The 11,366-nt window shown below is 46.1% G+C and overlaps 1 long non-coding RNA gene across 1 annotated transcript; it reads left to right on the top strand.

The window, feature by feature from the left end:
* The first annotated feature begins 1,139 nt into the window (after positions 1–1,139).
* LOC102003684 lies at positions 1,140–10,065 on the top strand. Its single transcript, XR_264580.2, has 3 exons — positions 1,140–1,231; positions 9,267–9,511; positions 9,638–10,065. It is a non-coding gene; the product is annotated as an uncharacterized LOC102003684 (long non-coding RNA).
* The last annotated feature ends 1,301 nt before the right edge of the window (positions 10,066–11,366 follow it).

The following is an 11,366-nucleotide window of genomic DNA, read 5'->3' as shown; positions in this document are numbered from 1 at the left end:
GCCTGAGTTGGCTTGAGGCCCAGCTCCTGCGGCAGACAGGAGTCCTGTGGCTCCTCCCAGAGCCCCAGCAGGAGCCTGCAGGAAGTATGTGAAGCAGGAACACCCCGCAGGGTTAGGGTCCTCTTATGGTCACCAAATCTTCCGAGCCTGTCTGATCACAGCAAGCCTGCTAACAGCTTTAGTCTTTCTGCCTCTGCGCAGCCAGGGCCAGGATAAGGTTGCAAGGCAAACACAAGCTTCTTAGGGCGCTGCCAAAAGGGTTAGGGGCCCGGGAAACTGTCACCTCTGCAAAAGTCAGCCCTGGAGCTAAAACAGGAGGCTGTGGGTGTGTATCAGGTAAGCAGACTCCGGAGCGGGGCACCATACCACACATACACACAGACACACACACACACACACATACACACACACACACACACACACACACACACACACGACGCTCTCCCACTCCGTGCCTTGGTGTCCTTCTCCTAAAGCAGGAGTGATGATGCTGTCATGGCACCCCCTGAGACACGCAAATAGCACTGGGCCCTGGGCCTGGCTTAGGGACCATGGAAAGCCATCTGTTTACATTTTAAACACCCCTCCTACCTATGGGTAGCAGCAGCAAAACTCCTGGATGTGCTCTCTGCTTGAGTGGTTGAAGGAGAGCTCTGTCCCAGCCCTGAGCAGAGAGGTTGTGAAAGCAACAGGAAGCCTGGCTCCTATCTCCACCCTGAGGTGGGGCGGGCTGAGAAGAAGGGGGGCCACAGTGGGAAGGAAGTGTGTCCCTTGCCAAGGCTGCCTCTTTTGTCCAGCCTAAGGCTGGTACCGCCCACAGGGCCCTCGAGCCCGACCTGCTAGTCCTAAATAATTTAGCTATCTATAACACCACCCTCAGTTGGAACCCCAAAACCTCTGCCAGCGCGGGCAGGAGCATGCCGGGGTCTCTGGGCCATGGTGTTGGCACCCTCATGGGACACCAGCCAACAGAGGCACGGCTGTAGGTGCCCATCCCGTCAAGGCGCGGGTGGGGGCTTTTCCCCGCCCGCCGCCCTGGAGTGGGGTGTGCGCTGCGGCTCGCCAGTGGAGCCTGAGACCCCATTCGTCCCCGAGCCACTGCCGAGAGAGAAGTGCAGATGCCGCAAGTCCAGCCACCTGCCGACCCCGGCCCCGACCCGGGCGCTTCCGGGTCGCCCCGGTGTGGGCTGCCCTACCTGTGCCCGCGCTCGTCCGGAGTCCCGCGGCGAAGGTAAGACGGGGCGGGCGCGCAGGCGCAGCGCGCGGGCGGAGTCACAGGCGGGGCCGGACCTGGGCTTTCTGGTTGCGGACCGCAGGATCCGGCCAGGCCAGGCCCGGGTTCCCGGGAGGGCTCGGCCACATGCGCGGTTCCGAGGGACGGGGAAGCGGCTCCTACACTCGAGATCCGACGGGACGGTTCGGGCTGCGGCGCGCAGGCGTTGCTCTTCCGAGCTCTCTGGGCTCCCCGCGCCGGATCCAGGCATTCCGGTCTTTCGTGTTTTACAGCAGTGATAAAAACATGTTTCTAACCTCCGTGTCGGCGATTGCAGCACTGGCGTGGCTGTCGGGTGGAGGCGTCCCTTCCCTCCTCTCTCATTTCCTCTTGTGCCATCTGGCTCTGCCTTCCTCCCTCAAGCCCCATTGCACGACTTGTGGAATATTAAAAGTAAGACTTTTTCAGTAGCTGTGGGGAAGGGCCTTGCACCCTGGGAATTGTCGCTTTCCAGTTTGCTGCATCAGCTGCCTATAAACACTTTTGGCTTTTGTTTTGAGACAAGGTCTCACTCTTTAGGCCAGGCTGGCCTTACACTCATGCAGCCCAGGCTGGCCTCAAACTCTCAGTGATCCTCAGCCTTCCAAGTGCTGGGATTAGAGGTCTGTGTGTCACCATGCCTGGCTCTAAACACTTTGGTGGAAGGAAAGGGTTATCTGCGGGAGCTGATGGTGTCTGCCTGGTTTCCCACTCTGGGGACCTACTGCTGGCATCCTTTGATGGGGGTACCTGTACTCATTCAGTGGTACCTGTTTGAGGATTATTTGGGGTCAATTGAGGATTATCTGGACTTACTACCGGTCATTTTGGGCGCTGACTAGTGTGAGAAGAGATTTAGAGGTAGAAAAAAATTCTCGGTACTTGTTTTGGGATACTCCTTTAGTTTGTTTGGTTTCTTTTTATCTTTTTCTTCTTATACCCACCTTTATTTCTGAACTGGGGCTTCGGTAGCATCTAGGAGCCCTCTTGGCTGCATATTGAGTAACTGGACAAATAATCACCAGGATACTATGACAAAGAAGAGTAGTAGTGTAATACTGTGTGGCCTATGTGTTATACTCTAGTGAAAGGTCGCCACCTCATGGTTGTTTAAATTATCACACCATTTTGCAATCGCAGGCTTTTTGTGAAAATTAGGTAAATGGGATAAAATTCTTCATATTCAGGCCTTCATGGTATTGGATAGTGAGGATTATAGCAGTGAAGGGATGTAAATTGCTGGTTCAGAGAGAAGGGAAGGATTTTGCCCCTACTCCAGATGGTAAAACTCCAGACAAAAAATGAAAATTAGGAAATTAACTTTTTAAATGCTCTTAATCTACACCCAGTGGATGTGGAGGCAACTTCACCGCCTGGTCCTGGGGAAGATGAGGAGCCACTGGATTTTCAGGGCAGGAATGGTTTGTCCCTTTAAGGCCCAACAATACACTCAGGTTTGGCCAGAGAACTTTCCATTTCAGAGCGGGACAGTATCCAAGGCAGAGTCCAGGCAGAGGTTTGAAAAAGGATGACTGCTGGTAGATATTACGGGGCTTATGGTCAACTTCTGGCTTGTTAAGTCAGAGGAACTCTTAATTTGTCACCTCGAGATGATCCACGGAGAGTGATTTGTTTCCATTTTTACCTCTAACTGTTGTACCTGGCTGACAGCTCTTCTGAAGAGAGAAGGCTGGTGGTAGACAAAACTATTGAGGAGGCATGGCACCTCCAATGAGAAATCTACAAGAAACCCTGATCCTATATAGGCTGTTCCATCAGTAGGTCCTGATCAGGACTCAAACAGTGCAGGACTAACTGTTGAATAATTAGAGGCAGTACATGCTGGCAGGCTTAGGAAAGGTGTTTCTAAGCTGAGAGGTTTGAACAAGATGCAGGAACTTTAACAGAAGGCAAATAGGGGCTCTTCAGAGTCTAGAAAGGATTTACCAGACATATTAGAGGTACACAGATGTTGATCCAGAAGATACAAGGAATATGGGGATAGTTAATATGACCCTTATAGAGCAAAGTGCCTTAATATTGATAGAAAGCTTAAAAATGAGAAGGGGCAATAGGAATAAGTCCAACTCAGTTGATAAATATTGCCTTTCAAATATGTAATGCGCCAGTCATGGTGGCATATGCTGGTAATCCCAGCACTTGGCAGGCAGAGGCAGGAGGATTGCTAAGAGTTTAAGGCTAGCCTGGAACACATAGTGAGCTCAAAGCCAGCCTGAACTATGTAGTGAGACCTTGTCCCAAAAAATAAGAAAGTAAGCAAGGGAAAAAAGATGAGATAGACTGGCTACAATCTTCAAGGCCTTTGACGGACACTATGAGGGAGAAAAAGTACATAGCTCAGGAAAATATAAAGGGAGAGAATCCCTAGGGAGTGACTAATGTACATACTACAAGGAAGAAGGGCACTGTCTGAAAAATATATGTCTAAAACTAAAGAAAGGACATAAGAAAGAAGGAAGAAGAAAGGCACACAGACAGATGATGAATAAAGAAGCCCAGGGTTTCAGAGCCAAGTGATTTCCCCACAAGAACTTCGCATGCAGCTAACAGTAGGGGAGTCTCTTGGTTACTTTCCTTGTTGCTGAAACAAAATGCCCAACATCCAAAGTTAAAGAAGGAAGGTTTATTTTGGCTCAAAGTTTGTAGAGGTTTCAGTCCATAATTGGCTGGCACCAAGGCAGGGTGGCATGGCAGAAGGGCATCACAGAGGAGAAACAGTTAATGGCATGGCAGAAGACAGAAGGCAACAAGCAACTAGCCTATTTCTACTTCTGTTTTTTATATCTTATTCCTAAGGGTGGGTAGCACGCACATCCTTAATCTTGGCACCCTTAACAGAAGCATTCACCACAAATTAATCCCAGTGTCACACACTCTAGATTCTGCCATCTCTGAAAAGCCCCACCTATGGCTGCATAAGGCTTTGGGGGGACATCTAGATAGATACAAATGGTAACATTCCACCCTTGGGCCTCCAAAGACTCATGCACATCCCTTTATGCAAAAGACATTTAGTCCATATCTAAGAGTTTCCAAAGTCCTAACAGTTTCTTTTTTTTTTTTTTTTTTTTTTTTTTTGTTTTTCTCTGGTACCGGGAACCGAACTCACGACCTTGCGCTTGCCAGGCAGGCGCTTTGCCGCTGAGCTAAATCCCCAGCCCAGTCCTAACAGTTTCAAGTCCAAAAGTTTCCAAGTCCAAAGTTTCCTCTGAGGTTTAAGTCAAAGTCTTACCTATGAGCCCCTGTATAAATGAAAAAAAGATTAAACACTTGCAGCATACAGTGGCACAAGGTAAACATTACCATTTGAAAAGTTAGAAATTGGGCTAGAAAGGAACAGGACCAAAGCAAGTCCAAAATCCAGTAGGGCAAACCTTGAATCCTATAGTTCCATGTCCAGATCTGAGACAATCTGGTAAGATGTGAACTCCAAAGGGCTTGGATGGCTCCACCACTCATGGCACTGCTGGTGGTTGTAGCTCCTACAGCTTCTCTCTTGGACCCACTCTGCTTCCTCCTTGCAGTTTTCCTCCGATGACCTATGTTCCTGGCTTCTCCAAATTTCTGGGGTCCCCATTGCACCTTTGCCTTCACACTCACAGCTTCACACACTGCCCTCTCAGGGGCACACTGTCTGGCCTCCCAGGCTTGCTTCTGAAATCTGGGTGGAAGCCTTTCTGACTCCACAATTCTTGCACTGTGCATGCACCTAAAACCAGCACCATGTGGATAATGTCAGTGTCTGCTGGCAGCTGGAGCAGTACCCACGTTTCCTTCTCTCTTGGCTGTAGAGGTTGAATGCCTGGGTCCCTGAGCACTCTGAACCCAATCCCAAAGACCAAATTCTCTAGGCCACCACCATTCTGGAACATGGTGCTCTGGTGTTCTCTCAAAGCAAAGTCTTTCACCTTTGCAACTCCAAGACTGTAAAGGCTGAAGTCTTAGCAGTTTTTGTGATGTCCTCAGGCCATCCTTGCTGTTGTCTTTTTTTCTGAAATATTTAGCTTTTTCTTGCTAGTCTTTTCAGTGACCAATTTCTCCTCTGTTCCATCTTTCCAGGCTGCAACTTTACTGGAGCTTCCTTTCTTGCCAAACTCATTTGAAATCATTCTTCAGGGCTCTTTGCTCTTGATTCTCAGTGTAAATCTGGCTATAAGTCTTCAACAGTAGTCATGCCATGGCCTCAACATTAGACTCCCTTGAAATTTCTTTTGCAAGATTAATTAGTCCTCTGCCCTTAATCTCAGTCTCAGGCAGAGTCTCTGGACACAAGCAAAATGCAGACAAACTTTCTTCTAAGGTGTGGTGGATTGACAACTGGTGGTCAACTTATAACACCCAGCTGAACTGAATAAGTACAGTGCTGGGTGTGGGAGGCCCACCTGGGGACTGTTGCCAGCAGCATAAGAGGCAGAACTGGAGAAAAAGAAGGAGGGCTGTTAGGAGAAGAGAGAGGATGTTGGGAGCTGGTAGAAGCTGTAAGGAGCTGTTGGTTCTTTTGGAGGAGCTCGTCATGCTGGCTTTCCTGATGAACTTGGCTACTTTCATCCTCCAAGGAGCTCAGGACCTTTTTGGCACTGAAAATAGCTTTGGTTCACTTTGGGGGAGCTCTGGTCCTCACTTTGAGTATCACTTCCTGGCCCCGGAGGGGAAGATGGTGCACTGCTGATCTCCTGGAGAAACTTGCTGCATTGGTTTCCCTGATGAGAACTCAGCTGTCTTCATCACTGGAGGAGCTCAGGACCTCACTGTTGCTCAGGATTGCTGTGGTACTTTTCAGGGGAGCTGTGGTTCTTATTTTGAGCATCACTTCCTGGCTCATGTAGATCCCTCAGCCTGCCAGCACAGATCCTTCATCCATTGGCACAGAATCTCTCATCAAATGCAGCTTAAGGCCTTCCAAGGCTACTTTTTCAATCCTCATCTCTGAACTTTTCCAAACCCTTCCCAGAATCCAGTCCCAAAGACTCCTGAACCACATGGCATAGTCATAGCAACAGCCCCACTTCTCTGGTACCAAAATATGTCTTGGTTGTTTTTCTCATTGCTGAGACAAAATACCCAACAACCAAAGTTAAAGGATCACAGTTTGTAGAGATTTCAGTTCATAATCAGCTGGCACCAAGGCAGAGTGGCAGAGTAGCACTGCATAGGAGAAATAGCTCATGGCAGGTGGAAGACAGAAGGCACCAGGCAACAAATGACAAGCCTATTTCTGTCTCTCATATCTTATCCAGGCTACCCCCTTAGGGTGGGTAGCACTCATATCCTTAATCCTAATGCTCTTAATGCTAGTGTTGCACCACAAATCAATTCCAGCATCACATATTCTAGATCCAGCCACCTCTGAAAGGTCCCACCAATGACTGCATGAAATTTTTGGGGGGAGTGTCTATATAAGCCATAATCGCATCAGATAATGTGCTTCTTGTTAGACACAGGTAGTACCTCAATACTAAAATGATTCAAGTAGCAAGTACAGAGGAAATGGAGGAAAGGCAGCAGAAACCCTTCTAATCTATGGAGTGTCACCTAGGGGACTTAAGATGGAAACATAGTTTTCTCTATATGCCAGAGCACCCAATCCTATTATTAGGATAAAATTTGTTATGGACATTAAATGCTCAAACTAGCTTCTCTTGAAAAAGGCAACACCTTCATTTTCAGGTCCCACTAAAGGAATACTTAAGGTAACAAATTCTGTACGAAGTTTCAATGCAGAACCAAATTTCTTAGGGCACCACTAAACAGGGTCCAGGGCCTGGACAACTGTCATCTCCTTAGATGTCAGCTCTGAAGTTGAAAAGGGAGATTGTGGGATCAGCATTAGGTGAGAAGACTCCCGTGTGGGGCTCTGCACCATGCACACATGCAAGGGAGCACTTACTCCAAGAAAATAATAGAACTCCTTTCTATAGATCTATGAGAAAGTGAGTAAAATCACATAGATGAGACCCTGGGTCAGTGCTGAATGCACAACGGGTAAAGGTTGAATTAAAAGAAGGAATTACTATATCTTGGAAGAAACAGTTTCCCCTCAAGAAAGAAGCTTTGGAAGGGATTCAACTGGTGTAAAAAAAAATTTCTTAAATATGGACTAATTCATCCTTATAGGCTGCCCTATAATACTTCAATTCTGCTGGTCAAAAAACCTCATACAAATGACTGTAGGTTTGTTTGTGATTTGAGAGCTATTGATGAAATTGTGCAAGATATTTGTCCTACAGTGCCAAATTCTTACACATTATTGACTGTCATATCTGGTAATTATGGGTGATTTTCAGTATTAGACCTTAAAGATGACTTATTTTGCATCCCATCTGAAGACAAAGGTTAGTTGTTATTTGCTTTTGAATGGCAAAACCTATATCAAAGGCCACTTGCTAATGTGGTTGAACTTTACTGCCACAGGGCTTTCAGAATTTCCTCACTATTTTTGGTGAGATTTTTAGCCAAAGACTTAAGAACTCTGCAATTGAAGGAGGTGGGTCTTTCTGCAATCCACTGATGATTTTCTAATAGCAAGTTGTGATTGTGAAAGATGTCTCTCTTACTGCTTAGTTACATGGCATACTGTGGACATAAAGTATCTTCCAGTAAAGCTCAGATTTGTAAGCAGGAAGTAAATTGCCTCAGGTTACAATTAAAACAAGGAAAACAGAACCTAATTCCCAATCAGAAACAAGCAATTGTCAACCTCAAATGAGTAGGAAAAAACTACAAAGGTTTCTTTTTTTTTTTTTTTTTTCCGTTTTTCTCCGGTACCGGGAACCGAACTCACAACCTTGCACTTGCCAGGCAGGCGCTTTTGCCACTGAGCTAAATCCCCAGCCCCAACAAAGGTTTCTAAGAATGAGACATTTCCATTGAATTTGGCTTCCTAATTTTGGTCTTATAATCAAGGGCTAGGTTCAGAGCCCTTATGTTAGAGTGCTGAATGCCAATAAGTATTTGACATTATTAAAGCAAAATTAACCTTAGTACCATCCCTAGGGTTTCCTAACTCTCCAAATCCCTTTAGGTTGTACTTCCATGAAAAGAAAGGCATGGATCTAGGTGTACTCCTTCAGGCTTTTGAGGAATACCCCCCAGCCTATAATTTATTTCTCCAAATAATTAGAATAGACAGCAAAGAATAGCCACCCTGCCTATTAGCAGTTACAGCCATCAGCTGATATTTTACAAGAAACAGAGAAGTTAATTTTATTATAGTGTTTGTACATCACCAAGTGTTGGTGTTATTAGAGCAAAAAGGCAGATGTTGGTGATGGTGGGGCAAATAAGCAAATATCAGGCTGTCTGACTAGGTAACCAAGATGTCCTCTTGTAAACTACCACAAGCCTACATCCAGCTACCTTGCTCCCAAGGATGCAAACTAGGTCACACTGGGAACATACCGCTTTGAAATTCCTGATGCAGTTTATTCCAGCAGGCCAGATCAGACTCTAGCAGCTCATGGTTTGGAATTATACACAAATAGCTTCATAGGAGAAGGAAGATGCCAAGCTGGGTATGCCATGTGACACAAGATAATCAAAATCTATGCTCTCCTGGCTGACACCTCCACAAAAAAGACTGGATTAACTCCACTAACCAGGACCTTATGGACATCACAAGGGAAACAAATAAACATGTCTACTGATTCCAAATATGCTTTTTAAATAATACATGCACATGGAACTATTTGGAAAGAAGTTTGTTAACTTTAGGAAATAAAGACATCAAATATCCAATGGAAATATTGGTTCTGCTTATGGCAGTTAGCTTACCAATGCAAGTAGCTATTATGAACTGCCCAGGGCACTGAAAGGCAAATTCTCACATGGCAAAAAGGAATCAGGAGGCTAAAAGTGCTGCAAAATGAGCTAGGGGTGGTCATGGGGGCTTTGATACTCATTTGGGCATATCTCAGTTCAAACCTCATTATACAGAACGAGTGAAGAAAGAGATCAGGAGTGGGGCTTCACTAATGTGGACTCTTTCTCACTGTAGAAACTTCATGACCAGAAGAGGATCTTGGTCCCTGGTGTATGCGGTTGCAAAGGATCTGTATCAAGGGACACATTATGGCTGGGATACACTGGCAGAGTTGATACAGCTCTACCTAAAAGGGCCACACCCTAAAAAAACTATGCAAAGAACTAAACAAAGATGCAAGCCACCTCAGAGAAGAGGACAGTCTAGAGGAGAGCCCCTTTAAAGCTGGCAAACTGACTTCACTTAGATGCCAAGAACAGGTACTTTTAAATTCTTATTAGTATTTGTGGGCACGTTGTCTCTGCAGGTTAGTGAACGCAAAAGATACCCTACTGGCACTGAGAAAATGACAGAAATAATTAAATTTCTATTTAAATTATTCCTAGCCAATGGACATTCAGCCAATGGACTGCTCCACCCCATACACCCTGAGGACAAGGTATTGCTGAAACCCCAGAAAATCCAAGGGCCCAATGAACACCTGGTTGAAGAGTAGAAAAGCTCATATAATGTACTGTTGAAAAGATACACCTCATTAACCCTCTCAGGAATAAAGCCTTGGAGCCATCATTCAAGAATCAAGAGAGCTGCACCAAAGGAAGATATCTCAGGCCACCCTTCACATCATGCTTCATCTTGCACAGCAGTGGAAGATCTTAGGCTCAAGCATCTAGCTTCCCTTTGCTTATGGCCAAGCTACCTTTGAGCAAGCTACCAAGCTACCTTGTGCTTGGGGTCAGACTTATCATTTCTCAGGTTTTTTTTTTTTTTGTATTTTTTTTTTGAGACAGGGTCTCAGTATGCAGTTCAGGCTGGCCTTGAGCTCACTTTGTAGCCCAGGCTGGTCTCAAACTCGCAAGGATCCTCCTGCCTCAGCCTCCCAAGTGCTGGGATTACAGGCATGCGCCACCATGCCCGGCTCATTTCTCAGGTTTTAAAGGTGATAAAGAAGAAAGAGGTATGGGATCAGGTATAGGGGCTTGAGTTTTCATCTTCTTGAAGCTGCTTCAGGCTGAGCAGAGGTGAAGCTGTGGGGCTGATAGGAGGAGCTGTTGAGAAACAGGGCAGTGTACACTTAAGTGAAACAAGGTATCTGTGTCAGGAAAAAGCTAGATAAGACATGAAAGACACAATGGGAAAATGTGGTTAGGAGGAGTATTGGAACAATTAGCCCAAGAAGGAGGATGAGCCAGAAGCTCCAGGAGGTGATTAGCCAGCTAGGAAGGGTCCAGAATGAGGCCTGATTTTGTAGGGTGGTGGTCTGATCATGCAGCCCTTTGATGCCATCTCATGTAAGTCCACACTTATGGTGGTGAAGAAACAGCAGGTCTCCTGAAGAAAGGCAAATAGCATACCTTTTTTTGAGATAAGAATGTGTAGGCTTCAGTAGTTTTGGAGCATAATAGTTGATTTGTCTTGCAGGTTAGTGATTCAAAAGATATTTGTTTTAAATAGTCTGGTACCTGCTGAGAGAGGGTAGAAAAATAGTAAAGGGAAGGGGGGTGTAATTAGGTAAGGCAGATGGCAGGGTGGTCAAGGTGGGGGTTAAGTTCTGTGAACAGCTTCAGCAGGAGATAACTTTGTGTGCAGCAGAGGAGCAAATTTTATTTGTTCTTGGTTGGGAACTGAGGTTATTTTCAGAACTGACCCTGGCATGGGCAGCCACTGGGCAAGGGCAGCCATTGGGCAAGGGGCTGGAGCTGAACCTGGCTAGTCCCCTTTCAGTTTTGGAGGACTATTGCTGCCACTACTCTCTGGGAGTTGATTTGGTCTTGAAGGTTGGAGAGTTTGATTTTTTTGAGACTTTTGGCTACCTACTTGGAGAGAGCTGAGAAACAGTGAAGAGACTCTTTGGCTGGCCTGTGCCAAGAGCAATGACTGTTTTGATTCCTGCAAGGAGAAGAATTAACTAAACAGCCCAAGGAAATCATTATTATAAGTAACATGCTGGCTGGATTAATAGAAAGTAGAAGCAGAATGTGAAGAAGCTGATCTGCATTGGAGTGAACTTGGAATGAAGGAGCCCTGGAGACAGAGATGGGTGTGTATTTCTTGGAGTATTGAAGTTACTGAAGGTTGGGAGTGGGGGAGTTAGACAGTTACTGAGGTTAGGGG

Source organism: Chinchilla lanigera, unplaced genomic scaffold, assembly GCF_000276665.1.
Source record: "Chinchilla lanigera isolate Chin_1 unplaced genomic scaffold, ChiLan1.0 scaffold00119, whole genome shotgun sequence".
Classification (NCBI taxonomy): domain Eukaryota; kingdom Metazoa; phylum Chordata; class Mammalia; order Rodentia; family Chinchillidae; genus Chinchilla; species Chinchilla lanigera.
Note: the sequence above shows the minus strand (reverse complement) of the source record. Positions and strands in the feature narration are given on the sequence as shown.